Source organism: Papaver somniferum, chromosome 2 (genome assembly GCF_003573695.1).
Source record: "Papaver somniferum cultivar HN1 chromosome 2, ASM357369v1, whole genome shotgun sequence".
NCBI classification, from domain to species: Eukaryota; Viridiplantae; Streptophyta; class Magnoliopsida; order Ranunculales; family Papaveraceae; genus Papaver; species Papaver somniferum.
In genome coordinates this window covers 101307295-101318319 of record NC_039359.1, presented here as the reverse complement: position 1 = coordinate 101318319, position 11025 = coordinate 101307295, and the positions used below count along the sequence as shown (strand labels likewise).

Below are 11025 nucleotides of genomic sequence, written 5' to 3'. Positions count from 1 at the left end.
GTAAACAATAAAATATCAGATTAAACTACACCAAATCTATATAAACTCCTGGATATATTGAATTGATAAAATTGAACACTTGAGCAGATAAGTCGAAATATATAGAGATGCAATTCTAAGTAGCCTCAACCGTCTCATGTGCAAGGATTAACACAGAAAGGACACAAAGAGTACTATACAGATCAATTCTAAGTAGCCTCAAATTCTCTGTAAACTTTAGAGGGATAATAGGGTAAGTTATCACCTTTCCATCGTTTGGAACAACAATATGGTCTGCACCTTGACTGAATGACATCGATTCTCTTGTGCCTGATACCTTGGGAAATTCAGAAATCTACAAAGCAATCTTCTCACCATTCATACTTGTTGCACCAGTCCTCATATTTGCCAGTCCCTGTATTACAGATCCATGAACCTTACCTGCAACAAAATCACAACAAATAGTTATTAGATTCACATATACAAAATAAAAAAAAAGGGTGATAGAATTGAGAAATGAGACATGGTTCTCAGAACTTCATTATAATGCTCAAAAGACCCCAAAGAAGCACAAGCATGTGCGAGCAGAAAGTGACCAGTTAGCTGCTTAATTTAAACAGGCTCTGGAAGATGCCATGTCTATTGTTGACTTCATGGTCGTAGCTCAGTTGTTTACTTGTAAGGTTTTCTTCAGCACCTCCGCAGCCCTCCCCGCTTTACCAGGTGAATCTGGTCATAAATAAAAAAAGTTGAATGAAGAAATTATTCAGATGACTGAAAACCAGAAGATACGATAATACAAGGAAAAACAATGCATGTACGAAGAGTTTAGTACAACCCTAATGGCAACATATAACCCAGAAGTTTCAACAGATCATATGTTGAGTGAGTCTTTATAGAAAGTTGTATTATCAACGCTAAAATTATGGATATTGTGAGGCATATACTTGATAGAAAAACACTTTAGACCGATGATTAATCGGAACTAGGCAGAAAATTAACAAAATCCACCATAAACCTTTATAAACTAGTATGACGGTAGAAGTAAGCCACTGAACTAATTAGGAAGCACATGTGAAAGAAATGATTACCGCTCTCGTGCATAGGAATATTGTTAGTATCCTTACATTTTTCTGTAGAGGTTCTGGAGGTCCAATGTTCAAGGGGACGTATAACAAGAGCTCTTGGATTCTCCCTTGGAATAAAAATGGCATCTTCTTTTGGTGTGCTAGGAGCTTCGTTATCATCACTGGAAAATGGTACCTATAAAAACAAAACCAAAAAAAACAAACTAATTGTTAGTAAGAAAATACAAGATTGGGTGCTCAAAATAAAACAAATGTTACAACTGATAGGAACCAAATCCAATCTTACCCTTGCGCCGTCGTTCTTAGGATTGGATGTCCTAGCAGGTAACCTAATCTTTCTCTGAGGGTTGCGTAGGCTAAAAACAATCAGATTTCTTTTATCTGTTTTTCCAACAACCATCAGAGGATATTTGACAGAGAGTCTGTAACAACATTCTGGAAGCTGTTGTGTATGGATTTGCGTTTGCTGCCTACCTAAATCAATCAATTAGCGAAAAAAAAATATTAAAACACACATTATTAAAAAATATGTTTAAATTATAAGGAATAAGTTAACCTAACTCTTACTTGATAACCTTATCCCAGCTTACTGTAGCCAAAAGATTCATCTCTGGTATCCAAGCAACTGCTTTATGGTTCAACATCATATATAACAACAGTCACAGGCTGACCACCAGATGTCAAAGGCCATATCTTTACTTGTTTATCAAACCCTTCCAAGAAAACATTCATTCCATAATCTTTCCAAGACAAACACAAAACCTAAACCAGATAAATATACCACCATTCAACACATTAAAGCAACATTTCAACCAAGAAAGCAAGTAACAAAATAGTCAAAATGTCACTACCAGTTGGGCATCAGCTATTGCTGCTTTTGCAAAACTTCCTGTATTAGTTCTTAATCTTTGTATTTCCCAACATCTAACATGTAATTTCCATCAATACATCCCAAATTTGAGCCTTCACTCGTTCATTATTTAACAAAACCACACAAACATTAAAACTAAGGGTAATTTAAATCGAAAAACCAAAATAAACCTGATTATCCCATGAAGTAGCAACAATATAGTTGCCTTTAGAACTAAAACATTGACTGTATATAGAATCTGTAGGTGGTTGAACAACCTACAAAATCAAAACATCGAACACACAGTATCAGACTTCACCATCATCCATAAATACAAACCAAAAGAACAACAATAAAAAGGATTATTAGAAAATAAATTACCTCATATGATTTGTTAGGGTTTTGATTCGTAAGTCCATCGATGCCAGACATTGTGTTAACCTATGCTTCAGAATCTACTTAACCCCCTACAGAACCACCTCCCCCTGAAGCTGTTGCAACTCCTCCAGAGAACACCAAGCCTCAAATACCAACACTACTACCAGCCACACTAAAACATAGAAAAGAAGAAAAAAAAATTTATTAAGTACCCAGATCCACATATCTAAACCCTAAATCAGCAGTGGAAAAAAACGTAAATTAAGAAATTGAAATTAGAGGATGCAATAATGTTTGAATACCTTGGAAGTAAATATTTCAACATCATTCTCATCACAAACCTGAAAAATTGAACAAACCAAAATCAGAAGAATCAAATTTAATGAGAAAGGAATCTTTTTAGGGTTAACAGAAATGAGTGAATTCATAAATATTAATACCTATTTACTTCAATGGATCAATTCGATTACAAATCTGAACAATCCGATTACAGATTTGTTTTACTGGGTTTCTAGGGTTTATCTTTTCGATTTCAGATGAACATATTTTGAAACCTTAATACAGATCTAAAAATGATGAACAAACAAGAGATTTTTGAGAATAATCGTGAGAATCGTGATTTCAGTTCACTCCTAATACAAATCTAAGCTTTTCTTGGCTAATAGTTTCACTAGGGTTTTTGTGATTTCAATTTAGGGTTTGAAGAGAAGAGAGGCAGAGCAGAAAAGAGAAGGAGAAAGAAAATGAGAAATGAAAAAATTCGATTCATCTGCATCTAGTATATTCTCTAGTATATCACGCATGTGAATGGCACAGGCAGGGTAGGAAATATCCCCTAGCATAACCCATATTGGGCGAAAAAATAATAGTAAGCGTGTGAATGGCACACGCACAAATTCCAAGTGTTACGATCCAGGTGTGACCAAGCGTGTGAGTGGCACGCCTATAAAAAATTTAGTAACGACCTGGCCCTATTACGAATTTTTTTAAATTTAGTAACGGCTTTATCCTGTTACGAAACTTTTGTAACTGACACTTGTAACGGCCCATAAGCCGTTACGAATTCCTGTTACTAATCCGAAAATTTGGTGTAGTGTTAATATCATTAAACTCTTCTCTAACAACATCATTAACATCACTAGAAGATCATTAACTTACATCAACTCAGTACACTTCATCGCCATCAATTGTAGCTCAACATATCACTTAGAACAAACCAACATACATCTGTTATTGTGACACAACTGCCAACACTACTAGCTATCCAAGTTCACTGCTTTATACACCAAGTCCTTCTCCATGTAATACCTTTATCCTTGCCTTCCAGACTTCAACCAACCTCAGCACCAACTACAACTTCTTCTTCTGAAATCCACTACAGTCCATGTAACTTATATTCATCGTTTCAACCATAACGACATCATCACTAATTGCAACTATACCATATCCCTGTTATAAATTACATTCATCTAACCTCAACTCCAACTCCTCAAATACAGACCCATCCCATGTTCTTCAACTCATCACCAAAATATCGTCAAAACATTAACAGTTCAACACCCTTATTTCTTAGTCTGAATATCTCAATTACATGAACCTCAATTCCCAATTTAGGGGAGAACACGAGGAACCCTAATTTCATATGAATCAAAATTAAACTTCACAGAACATCTCAACCTGATATTTGACTAGAACCCATCTCTAATCAATCGAGATATAACAATTTCACAAAGAAGAATCAATCAATTACAAAACCCTAATTTACCTTTATTTTGATTCATATTCAGAACGAATTCGTCTCAATACTTCATCATTAACCCTTTAGTTTTATATTCATCAGCAACCCGATCGTCTTATCTATTTCTCATGAACATCAATCAACTCCAGAAAACCCTAACTTTAATTTGCAGCTGCAACACTTCTTCTCCTCCCGAGATCAAACAACCACAGAAACATCATCACCTTAGGATCAACATACTATCGAGCTTCTAAGAATATCTCACAAGAAATAGCCCAGTTCTCTCGAATTGAGAATCGGCAGAGAAACAAAGAGAAAGAACCGAAGAAAAAGAAAAAAAAAAGAAATAAGAAGAATGAAGAAGAAATAGAAAGAGAAGAAAAGAAGATTTATCTTCTCGATCAGGGATAAGACCAACTACAACTAATAAATGCACCCTCCAAATTGATATGGGTATTCAGGGTCTGTCCAAAGAAAAAAAATACTATTTTACCCTTCATATCTATCCAATGATAACTACTTCGTCCAGTATCCGATTAATACGTTCGAGTAATCCATTCTGCATAAATTTTCGAGACCTATCCAACAGTACTAGTTTCGTATCTAGATCGTTGTTAGATTAATTCCTATTAATTAACGTTCGTTTTAAACTATTTGAGATATTACTGGCTAATACGTCTCTTGACTAGTCTAATAGCATTGACGAGCTTGAGGGTCTTTACATTCTCCCCACCTTATACATTTTCGTCCTCAAAAATCAAACCATCCTTCCAGTCTTCAAAAAAAACTCCCCACCTTATAGAATAATCCCATCTCTTGTCTAAGCGCAAACAACATGAAACAAAGCACAAACCCATATGGCTCTACGACTAAAATCTAAAATTTGTAGCTTTAGGTTAAATTACGCTGATTTAAGTTCTATCAAATAGAGAATTCTAAGTGTCTTAAAATAATTTCTATTTTATAAGATACATGTCTCTCTAACTACAAGGAAAAATCCTCCAGATCTTTCTAGGTGAAGTTGTATCTATAAGTTTACCAAAGAATTAAACCAAACTTCTATGATCGGTCATCTCTGAATGTAGTTGCCCTGTCAAGGTTGGCCAAGCCCAACAATGCCTTCCTACGAACAGAGAAAACACAACCTTCACTATTCCCCAGTGCTGGATTAACTAATTATTAATTTATTAAAATTAATTAGTTTCTAAAATTTTATCGTAATTGGTGTAAGTATTATAATTTATTTCGTAAAATATATAAATAGTTCACAACATTTTAAACGATTTAGTTATCTAAATTATTACATATTATCTTCAATGTATATATTTGTTTATTTCATTATGTGACTGGATATAAGTAAATAACCACTAACAATTTGTCATAATCGTTTGGTATTAATATTTTATTATCATTATAACATTTATTTCTTATTTCTTAGGCCGATAAAAGTTAATCGTAATTAAATTTTATATTATTGCTAAATAATCCTTAAGTTGTACTATTAACAAAAATTACATTTTGTTGTTACTATCCTATAATTATTATAATAATATTTTTATTATTAACGTCGATGGTCGAACTCTTATTCTAACTAGTCTTCCAATTATTATTGAGTCCCAAAAGTATGATTAACATTTATGTGATAATAAATTATTGACCCTACATATAAGTCAAGGTGCTTAAAAAGTATATATGTGACTTTCAAGATTTATCAATAAAACTAATCTCATTATTTTTAGTATTGAATTGTGTAAGTGTGCATACTTTTTAGATTAATTATTCTCAAATCCTTATTAGCTAAGGTTATGGGAGTACCCTACAATTTTTACTTAATTACACAAACAAACAAACAAACAAATCATCAATCAAATAAATCTTTTAATTATTGATGGTTTTTAGTGATTAAGATTTATCTCACAAACCAACCTAGTTCTAAACTAATCTGGTTCACTAACTAGCACTGGCTAATTCTATATTTTCCCATATAAGATTTAATAATGAGCTCTGATACCAACACTACAGCGCCCCCAAAGCTAGCAGCTGACTAATCCAAGAGATTAACTAAATACAGAGGCACTAAGAATCGAAGTCATAAACTTAAGCATTCAATTAAATGATCTTCTACAAAACCTAACCCAAAAACTATCCCCTCCCTGAAATATATATACAACAACTACTCTCAAGTGATACATATACAATAGTTATTTGGTTTACAAATAGAATATACAACATAATAAACATAGCAGAAGTTAACTAATTAACGGAGTCAACTCCTCGAAGCTTTCGCTGCGCAACTCTGATTTGTCTCTGAAACTGAAAGTGGGAATGGGTGAGCACATCATCCCTAGAAGGGGTGCCCAGCAGGAATAACATTTAACTTTAAAGAAATCATGAGCAAGATTTGAAAAATAATACATGTTTTCCCAAACATCACAGTGAAATGCCCAAACAATGTATATGGACAAACTCCTTCTTCAAACAATATATACTAATGATGCCGGGTTTTTCCACACCTATATAGCTATATTGATGTCGGGTTGTTCCACACCTAATAAGCATAAAAGCTGAATTTATGTAGATATAAATGAAGGAGCGTATCCTATATACCACACGTGGAAATTCTTATTTCACATAACAATTCATAATGACATAAATTACAAGTCCTTTCCAATTCGTGGAAAGATTCAAAAAATCAACAAAACAAACATATTACAAACTAAACAATGTATGAAATGCACAAATAGATAATGCACGAGTTTGTGAAACATAAGCTTTTGTAAAAGAAACAAACAATGGTTTCAAAAGAGTTAAAAGTATTCCCACCTCTTTTGATGACAAGCCACGCCTACCTCGAGATCCACGATCCACTGGTTCGTCCTTTGAATCGATCGTTGTTAATATAGACTAACTGTTAATAACACAAGAACTCTAAGAATCTAGCCAAAATGGCTAACACAAGAATCATACAAGTTTTTCTAGTGATTCTAGGCCATTTAAGGTTCTACACCTTTTATTTATCTATCTTTAGCAACTCAAAGGTTTACTAATTCAATTAGTTTGGTTCTATAGTCTATTAGCTAACTCTTACGATTATCTACAACTTTGTAGAAGAAACCAAAGGTCAATTCGGACCATAAGGGTCCAATAAATCAACTATGAACACTAGCCCTAAACCCAAGTCTACTCACCAAGCCCATTACAAAGATATGGCCCAAATAGGTCAACTAACGGTCACTGACGGTCAAAGGTCAACTAACAGTCAACGTTCAAGGTCGGGTCAAGGTTCAGGATCAATGGTCAAACTTAGTCAACGAGTTAAGTCGGGTCCAGGTCTATTGAGTCAATCCGATTCAACTCAGGTTAACAGGGTGAACTCAGTTCAGTCAGATTGAATGAATCAAACTAAAGGTTAAGTCAGCTATGACTTACAGGTCTAATTCCATTAATTTAACAACGGATTTCTATTCTATCAGATTTGGTGAAACATTTTCACTAAACAAAACAACAACCCAAAAATTTATCTTAAATAAACTTCACAACTCAAGTACAACAGTAAACTGAGTTTACCTTGATCCGCAGTTGCAGGCTTCCATTAAGGCCACTGCTAAGCAACACTATAACTATTCTCTTTCTCCCAATTCACTTTACATATACCAATTCCTAAATCCTGTAATTTCCACATCTAAGCTTCAACTCAGACCACACTGTCCGTCTGCATCTATAAACATTCATCCATTCTAAATCTGCTCAACTAGCAAACGCATAATCCAATTCTCATAACCTGCAACTCCATCCACAACATCACCAATGCATACAAACAGTTCAACTCCCAACCTCAATTCGAACTGTAATTCAACATCCATAAATAGCTCATTCTTACTTGCAATTCAATACAACAACACCACAAGAAATCCAATGCAAGCACTCCAACAACAACACTACTAAACTTCACTGCCAGCACTAACACATCTTCAAAGCATCCAAACTCAGATCACCTAAAGCACCACTATTCACTGTAACTCCACTGCCACAATATACCCCACTATCATACCACTGATTCTACATTAATATCATTAAACTCTTCTCTAACAACATCATTAACATCACTAGAAGATCATTAACTTACATCAACTCAGTACACTTCATCGCCATCAACTGTAGCTTAACATATCACTTAGAACAAACCAACATACATCTGTTATTGTGACACAACTGCCAACACTACTAGCTATCCAAGTTCACTGCTTTATACACCAAGTCCTTCTCCATGTAATACCTTTATCCTTGCCTTCCAGACTTCTACCAATCTCAGCACCAACTACAACTTCTTCTTCTAAAATCCACTACAGTCCCTGTAACTTATATTCATCGTTTCAACCATAACGGCATCATCACTAATTGCAACTATACCATATCCCTGTTATAAATTACATTCATCTAACCTCAACTCCAACTCCTCAAATACAGACCCATCCCATGTTCTTCAACTCATCACCAAAATATCGTCAAAACATTAACAGTTCAACACCCTTATTTCTTAGTCTGAATATCTCAATTACATGAACCTCAATTCCCAATTTAGGGGAGAACACGAGGAACCCTAATTTCATATGAATCAAAATTAAACTTCACAGAACATCTCAACCTGATATTTGACTAGAACCCATCTCTAATCAATCGAGATATAACAATTTCACAAAGAAGAATCAATCAATTACAAAACCCTAATTTACCTTTCTTTTGATTCATATTCAGAACGAATTCGTCTCAATACTTCATCATTAACCCTTTAGTTTTATATTCATCAGCAACCCGATCGTCTTATCTATTTCTCATGAACATCAATCAACTCCAGAAAACCCTAACTTTAATTTGCAGCTGCAACACTTCTTCTCCTCCCGAGATCAAACAACCACAGAAACATCATCATCACCTTAGGATCAACATAGTATCGAGCTTCTAAGAATATGTCACAAGAAATAGCCCAGTTCCCTCGAATTGAGAATCGGCAGAGAAACAGAGAGAAAGAACCGAAGAAGAAGAAGAAAAAAGAAACAAGAAGAATGAAGAAGAAATAGAAAGAAAAGAATAGAAGATTTTCTTCTCGATCAAGGATAATACCAACGACAACTGATAAATGCACCCTCCAAATTGATATGGGTATTCAGGGTCTGTCCAAAACAAAAAGACTATTTTACCCTTCATATCTTTCCAATGATATCTACTTCGTCCAGTATCCGATTAACACGTTCGATTAATCCATTCTGCATAACTTTTCGAGACCTATCCAACAGTACTAGTTTCGTATCTAGATCGTTGTTAGATTAATTCCTACTCATTAACATTCATTTTAAACTAATCGAGATATTACTGGCTAATACGTCTCTTGACTAGTCTAATAGCATTGACGAGCTTGAGGGTCTTTACAATAGACTTGCAACCTATATAGTTAAGCACGAGGGTTCCACACTCCATTTTTGATAACCAATATCAAAACCAAAACTACAAAGTAATTTTGTTTTGATACGTTACCAAGGAAATGATTGGCCGAAGCAATTTTCCCTAATAGTTTAGCAAACCAAAAATCAACTAAGCACCCTAGTTCCTTTGCTAAACCGATTGTACAGATACAATCGCTTGTTCGATAAGACCAAAATTAAGATAACTCTATTTTTCTCATCAGGTTCTAATTGTCCATATAACTTAGACCTTTAAATTTTAAACAAGACGAGTACTTGGTTAGTTAACTAGCATTTCTTGTTGAGGCATTCGATTAGACTTGAATAACCGAAACCTCAACTTTGATAAGTCTAACTAAGATCAAAATTAACTTAGTTTCTCTTATCCGGAATCAAATTGGACTAAACAATTCATCCCGTAAACCTTTTCTTACGTTAAGCCATAAAAAAATTCTTACAAACCAAATAAATCAACTTGCATAATTATTCAGCTCAACCGGAAGCAATTGAAACAACATAAGCATTAAAGCACCGCAATTGCACTGAAATTTTGTAAGCCTAAACGATTGATACCACACAATAAAGCAAGATAACAATAGTTTTTCTTAACCAGAACCAATTGAATCACACACACATCCATACACACATAATGGAATAAAACATCAATTGTACCGAAATTTTGGTAAGCAAAAGCAACAAATATATGCAATAAAATCAGGCTTTTCTTAAACAGGAAAACGATTAACTAACAAACTCGTTACCTCAAATTTCGCATCCTCTTCTCCAATATGTTTGCATCATCTTCCAGGGAGAATTGATATCGAAATATCATTATGTTGTCATCCTTATGCAAAAGAAAAGAATAACAACAACCAACCTTTACCAGAGAAAGGTTGAAAACCGGTTTTTAACTATTGCAAGCAAAAGTTGAAAACTCCGAAACACATATGCTTTTATGCTAAACCAAAACTGATTCAACACATTGTGACTTTTTCACATATTATTTCTATCGGAACCCCCATGATCCTTTGATAAAGCCTACCAACATGGGCTAGAACTTAATCCTGCTAAATCAAAAAGTCACCCAAACTATAAGGGTTCACAACATTATGAGATCGAATATCAAGGTAATAAAACCGAAATCAAACATCCCATAAACATACATAGCAATAATATAAAGCATTCAAGCACAGGCTATGTAAATCAAAAACTATCACAAGAAAAATTATAAATCAAATAATTTTATTCATAATAATAGTTTTATTCATAATAGACCTAATACAATCATTGAAAGAAATCAAAAATTGATTTCTATTATTCTCTTCTTAGTTCTTGTGAAGATTGCTTTCAAAAACTGGATTTAAATTCTTCTGAACACTTCCTTTTTCAGTAGACAATCTGTTCATCTCAAACAGTTGAGAATGAAGATTAGCTAGTAATTCTTTTGAATCCTTTATCATCATCTAATGATATCTAATGCAACCTTTAACAGCAAGAATCTGTTTCCTTAAAGAAACTTGAGAGTTATCATGA

General features: G+C 34.0%; 2 long non-coding RNA genes across 3 annotated transcripts; both read right to left on the bottom strand.

The window, feature by feature from the left end:
- Positions 1–582: 582 nt before the first annotated feature.
- Positions 583–1719, bottom strand: LOC113348588. The gene is made up of 4 exons (XR_003359719.1): positions 1635–1719; positions 1354–1541; positions 1107–1242; positions 583–708 (listed from the first exon to the last, which is right to left on the bottom strand). It is a non-coding gene; the product is annotated as an uncharacterized LOC113348588 (long non-coding RNA).
- Positions 1720–2066: 347 nt separating this feature from the next.
- Positions 2067–9103, bottom strand: LOC113348587. 2 transcript variants are annotated; one of them, XR_003359718.1, is made up of 5 exons: positions 7601–9103; positions 6857–6941; positions 2598–2636; positions 2299–2467; positions 2067–2195 (listed from the first exon to the last, which is right to left on the bottom strand). It is a non-coding gene; the product is annotated as an uncharacterized LOC113348587 (long non-coding RNA). The 2 variants fall into 2 exon arrangements; XR_003359717.1 differs by lacking the exons at positions 2067–2195; positions 2299–2467; positions 2598–2636 and having other exon boundaries at positions 6653–6941.
- Positions 9104–11025: the final 1922 nt, after the last annotated feature.